The following is a 6,093-nucleotide window of genomic DNA, read 5'->3' as shown; positions in this document are numbered from 1 at the left end:
ACTCGGCTAACAGTCATTAATCTTTACTTTTCGTATGCCTGCATCATAGTGTGCGAGGTTTTAGTGACACTTTAGAAGTCTGAATGTTCGCGCTGTTCATCTTGAGGCTGTCAAAAATTGAACCATTCGCTACATGTAATGTTATTGATCACAAATTTGTATTATTCCGTTATTATGAAATCCGTTTGTCTAGAGTCACGCTTCCAAGTGACGCGGCACATTCTCTGCTTAGCTGCTCTAATACGTGGCGCAATGAGGGTGGCAGGAGACTGTGCCCTCGATCGCCGAGCGTCGCACAACGTGTACTCGGTGGTTAAAATGTCAAAATTACATCAAGCTATTGTTAGTGTAACTGTCACTTCATGAAATAAGCAGAAAAGGTTGCCCAATCAGACAGGCTCGTCGCTATACGCGTAGGCTTTCACTGTGAGCCATCAAACATTTGGACTGTACTGTCAGGTCAAGATAAGCGCACCTCAACTAGTATATCGTGTCATGTGGGAGCATGACACGTTGCAGTACAAAAGAGTTGGAGGAAACACATGCCAGCCTTCATGTTGTAGTGATCTGTTGGAGCTAGCCAGGTAGTGTACTAAGTACTGTAGTGAGCTTTACAAAGGGACACGCGAGCGCGTGGCAGATAGCCTGGAACCCAAAGTGCTTGGTGCGTGACGACCGCTTTCAGAAGTGTAGTTAAAAGGGAGGTGTCCATTGCTAGAAACAGGGAAGGCAGTGAGACCTTTTCCACCACGTTACGAAATGCGGCCGCCACGTATCGCCAAAAGTATGGTTTGAGACAATTTGCCAAGTGCTCCCGCATTCCCTTTCATAATGCTCACGACAGTACGTTAGTAAAACGTTCAGGGGAATTATACAAAATGGAGTTGATTTATAATAAGGAAATAGTTATTCCATTATTAGTTACTTGAGCGTACTAACTACGTATTCCGTGCGTACAGGTACGAGAAACATGAAACAGGGAACAAATATCGTGTATACATTGCATCAAACTACAACGAAATTGAAGTTATCATGCGTGTACTGAACAGCCACAAAGCTAAAAGCTTAACGAATTAGCGCTAATTATCAGCTTTAATGTATTCATGAAGTGCGCAATTATTGATGTGTGTTAATAAATGTTCTTTCCTATCACTACAGTATCACGCTTACTTGGTTATGATAGTAGATTTTCTTGTCAGTGAGAGAAAAAATTAAACGAAGATCCTGCCAGCCATCACTACGCGAGTTCTGAGGGCTGCTGAATGAATAAACCAATTGAGATAACACCGCACAGGCAAGACGTAGCTGATTAACACGTACCCCCTCGGTAGTTATTGCTAGGCCTTAGCTGCTAGGAATGACTTCCTCAAAAAAAAAAAAACAGCGCAAAAGCAACAGTAAAAATCCTAATGCTTAGGCTGAACTTGAAATCACTACCATAGTGTCCGTAAGCTACCTCGCCACGACAGCAACTGCTGCTGGGTACAAAAATATTGTAGTCAGTACAGGGAAAAACCCTCGATTACTGTTACTAATGCGATGATTTTGTCAAGCCGATTAGCAGCCAACAGCTAATGCCACTACGACCTTTCCTTGACATGAGCGTTCATCTTGTAGGCTCTGCTCACGCATACTCTGTTCAAGAATAAGTGACTAATCAAAGGGCATGTAAGCGGAGGCATAAGCACAGAACACTTAGCAAACTTCCTCAACATAAAAAAGAGCATAATAAGGTTCGATGATGTTCCTTTCGAGAAATTTCTCTAATTGTTTTAAATCTGAGGGCAAAAATTTGGCGGCGAAGATGGGTACTGAGTTTTAGAGAAGTTTAGGTACTTGAATTACCAGTTTTTAGAAATAGACAATGGTTTCAATCCGCTGTAGGGAGCAAGGGCTTTGAAATAGGAAACATTACGTCTAATTGAGGAAATTTTATGTTAGGGCACGAAAGATCAACAGAAAAGTTCCTCTAACAAGTAACTTTTTGCTAAGCCGTATGCCTTCGCGTCGGCTTTGCGGATTTGCATCACAGCCCTGTATATGACATCAAGCTTCAGTGCAGCAAACTTCGCATTCCTTTGGAATTTCACGCAGTGTTAACATAGGTTGGTAGCATTTCGTGAAATTAACACTTCTCCGAATAGTTGGTCGTCACATGCAATCTTGTCGGCTGGGAGAATGTTCCTTAGAATACTTCCAATCTGCGGCCATCACTATGGCTTTTGCCATGTTTGGCTCGTGCTGCTGTCTTCTTTGTAGATTGCGGTGGTCGCGCCCAAGGTGGATGTTGAGCAAGAGCGATACATTCACTGCGCTCTTATGCCGAACCTGACGACTGGTCATTATACCAGGCCTGTCAATATACCATTAAACCAGTGGCTTATACGCAATACCGCATTTGCATTTGTGAGTGCGAACACTGTTCGTGCAGCGTGTCGGTAACTTGTGTGTGCCTGCTGTGGGAGCATCGGTTTATGGCGTTATAAGGAGCATGCCATCATTGGTGAAACTAGCTTAGCGGCCTCAGCTTCAATAGCTTATTTAGGAAAAAAGACGCTGTCTAGAGCCCTGAAACTTTGGAATGCTAATAACAGTTCTGTCAGTGCACGTTAAAGATCCCCAGGTGGTCAAAATTATTCCGAAGCCCTCCACTACGGCACCTCTTTCTTCTATTCTTCTTTCAGTCCCTCCTTTATCCCTTCACTTACGGCGCGGTTCAGGTGTCCGCCGAGAAGCCAGACATACTGCGCCATTTCCTTTCCTCGAAAACCAATTTTCATTTCCATTACTTACTGCAATAGAAAACTAAAAATATTTAAGACGAGGACCAGTGCAGTCACCATTGCTAAAAATAAAACTTTTTCACCACTACCATATTGTGGCCCCCATAAAATTTCAATGCGTTCGTAAGCTAACATCCTACTTCCATCCTTTTATAAAGGATGGTGGTGGGAAGGTGGTTCCAGTCACGTGAGGTTCGCGGCAGGAATGACTGCGAGAAGCATTTCGTGTTGCATTACACAATTCCAACTTTGAGATTATGATCAATACGGCGGGATACATAAATTGGCTGGGGGATGAGGTGATCACATAAAGCAGGATGATGAAACAGCTTTTGTAACAGGGCGAGACGAAACACTTTTCTACGCGATATGGAAGTAATTGAAATTTTATTTGGAACCTACCCATGGGTTGTTCAGCTGGTCCACAACTTTATCAACATTTTCCTGTAGACTATGCACAGAGCTGAACGGAACCTTAGAATGAGTTGAAATAGAAACTAAACCGAGTGTGATTCCGAACCTCCGTAAATGTTTTTCTTACGCAATTTGTATCCGTAAAGTGCATGCGACGAGTGAATGAATATCAATGAGGCCAGAAATCGTAAAGTTAAGTTGACACAAACGATTTATAGCCTTTCCTAATAAACATCCGTTCCAGCGTTTATTATAATATTTTAACCGGCAAATCACTCGACCACCAAAGAAAAAGCGGATTTCTCGAAGAGCACTGCAGAAGCGTGTTCCACCTATTTTTTACATCTCGTCGTTCATAGCGTTCAGAAACAAAAGTCGCCAGATGTGACGTCGGAATTGCGCATGGCCATTTGAAAGCTAAGCAAAGCCCCGCCTGAACCATCATCTCAGCCCCCTTCCCCCGCCAGCCTAGAGTGCAATGGGCTGTCTTTCTGTACAGTGGCCTCTACTGCCTGTTGTGCCTTTGTGCCGATGAAAGCCTTCAATTCGTTTCATAATCTCGGCGTTCACATTCTTACGGATCATGGTCTCTTTTGATTCGATGCTTAGAAGACAGACAAGAAAAAAACAGATACAACACTTGTGGCTGCCGTTGACTGCACAGACAGACGCGAGTCGTGCCTATGGTTCTCTGGCCTGTGTCCATTTTTCGCACATTATTTTCTCTAGAATGCATGTACCAAGTGGCTAGGCTACATATTATATTTTTCTCTTTGCGTAAAGATCGGGCACTATCATCGCGAAAAGGAGTAGTAAACGTTGCAGGTAAAATGTTAAATCAATGTTAAGCATTATCCTAGGGTACGAAGCCACTCCTATAATTACGCAATGATTAGTAACGGCTGCCTTTTAAACCATGTGGGACCTGCTGTTTCGTACGCTAGTTTTTAAAAAGGTGCATTGTTGAGCTAGTTGGTGCATGATCTCTTAAAAGGAGCAGCAGCAGAGAAGTAACAGACACAAGGAAATAGAAATAGCCTCGTCCACGTCTGTGTGTTTCTTCCTTATGTCTGGTTCCTGTCTACTGCTGGTTTTAGGAGATCTAGTTTTCAATGCTCGGCGCGTATATCTGAATTTGTATAATGTCTACTTTTTTTTTTTTTTGGGGGGGGGTGAATACGCTTGCAGACAGTGCAGTTGTGAGTTATGCTTACTGTTTTACCTCATTGCGCCATTTTTTCTTAAAGTATTCATTATATTTTTGGATCTCGGCCTCCACACTTCCCTCCTTCCCGAAAGCAGGCTTCCGGAACATGCGTACGTACGTATGCCTGAAATCCTTTTTTTTTTAGTTTTAAAGCACTAAAAAAGAGAGATGACCTTCTATATCAGGATGCAGCTCAAGAAGAAAGCGGCAGGCGCCGTTAAAATCAGGCTCTTCAAATGCGTAGGCAAATTTTCATGGTGCCTGTGACCAGCATCTTTCATTAGACACCCTCTGCGATTTGACGCTAGAAGGTCGAAGGGGATTAACCAAGACGCCATGAGAACTGTGCGACGCCATTGACTGGAGGGCCCCCTTTGAAAAGCATTTGCTGCTTCGCTCTTGAGTTTTATACGACGATTCGCGAATTGACCAACCAATGTGGCAGCTGTCGGCGAAGGAAAGAAACGAACTTTGGAGGTCCAAGTATCAGACTCCCTTCGCCAGCCTGATGGAAGCCCGTTAGCACAGCGGTTATGGAGACGCGAGAAATTAAAAAAAAACGAACGATAAATCAATTTTGCACCATTCCGCAGTGCTTGACAACACAGTGACACATCGTTTCATAAATTTCCTTCGTGCTGTAAAAATCAGAGCTGGAGGATTTGGTTCATTGCGAATCTACGCGGATCGGGATGAAAGTCGCGCCAACGATACTATTTTCGCCAGTTCTGGGGGCACGATCTCGTCTTTCCTGGTATGTAATGTTGACAATATCTCCTCCTAAGGTTCCTAACATGCGGAAGTCCGGTGCTGCCCTTGTGCTCGCACTAGCCTTTGCCATCGCAACGTCGGCACGCATAAACAACAGCGACAACTGTGATCAGAGCGAATTTCAAGCTCATGTTTCTAATTTAGTCATTCAAAGTGGGTGCAGAGAAGCAACCTCGCACTGTTGGCTTTTTTCGCCGCATTTGTGTTTCTTAAATGGATAGTAGCACATGGCTCAATCTTGGACTGCACGCCTTTTGCGATAAGCGACAGTTCTAGCGTCAATCACCTATGCGGCCGCTCGCCGGGCTGCAAATTTATGCACTCGAAGCACGAACCCTGTATTTGTCCCGCGTGGACAGACGGGATGCGACGATCGGCGTGCACTGCATTCCTGAAACAAGGTCTTTTATTCCGAAGAAGGTCCGAGTAGCGCGCACGCCTGGCAGGCAAGTCCACACACACAGCGGCGGATATGCATAGACGAGCGCCGAAAGGTGTGCATCGCTCTCTCGCAGGGTGGTGCCAGATTGGCATGGAGGAGCTTCTGGATTTGATGTGCGTCCACATGCTATTTAGTTCTGGGTTATTTCCCATATGTGATATATCATAACGCAAAAATGAAGTGAGCTTCTTGCAATAAAGAAAGGGCATCATCAAAATTAATGATCGATTTTACAGATATATCAATACGTTATCCTCTCAGCTGCCATCAAATTACAGCGTATAAACATTTGCTAAGTGGTACTACTTGTAGATATGTAATAGAAAAGTGAGTTTTTGAATGCTCCAGTTCTGCACATGTGTTCTTCAATTTTGTTTTGATGGTCTGCACGTGTAGTTCGCCGCGTAAGAGGCTCGGGATAAATGTTACTGTTTATATCGAGTTTACTACTGTAGTAAAAATGCACACATTTCATT

This window comes from Amblyomma americanum, chromosome 4 (assembly GCF_052857255.1).
Source record: "Amblyomma americanum isolate KBUSLIRL-KWMA chromosome 4, ASM5285725v1, whole genome shotgun sequence".
Classification (NCBI taxonomy): domain Eukaryota; kingdom Metazoa; phylum Arthropoda; class Arachnida; order Ixodida; family Ixodidae; genus Amblyomma; species Amblyomma americanum.
Note: the sequence above shows the minus strand (reverse complement) of the source record.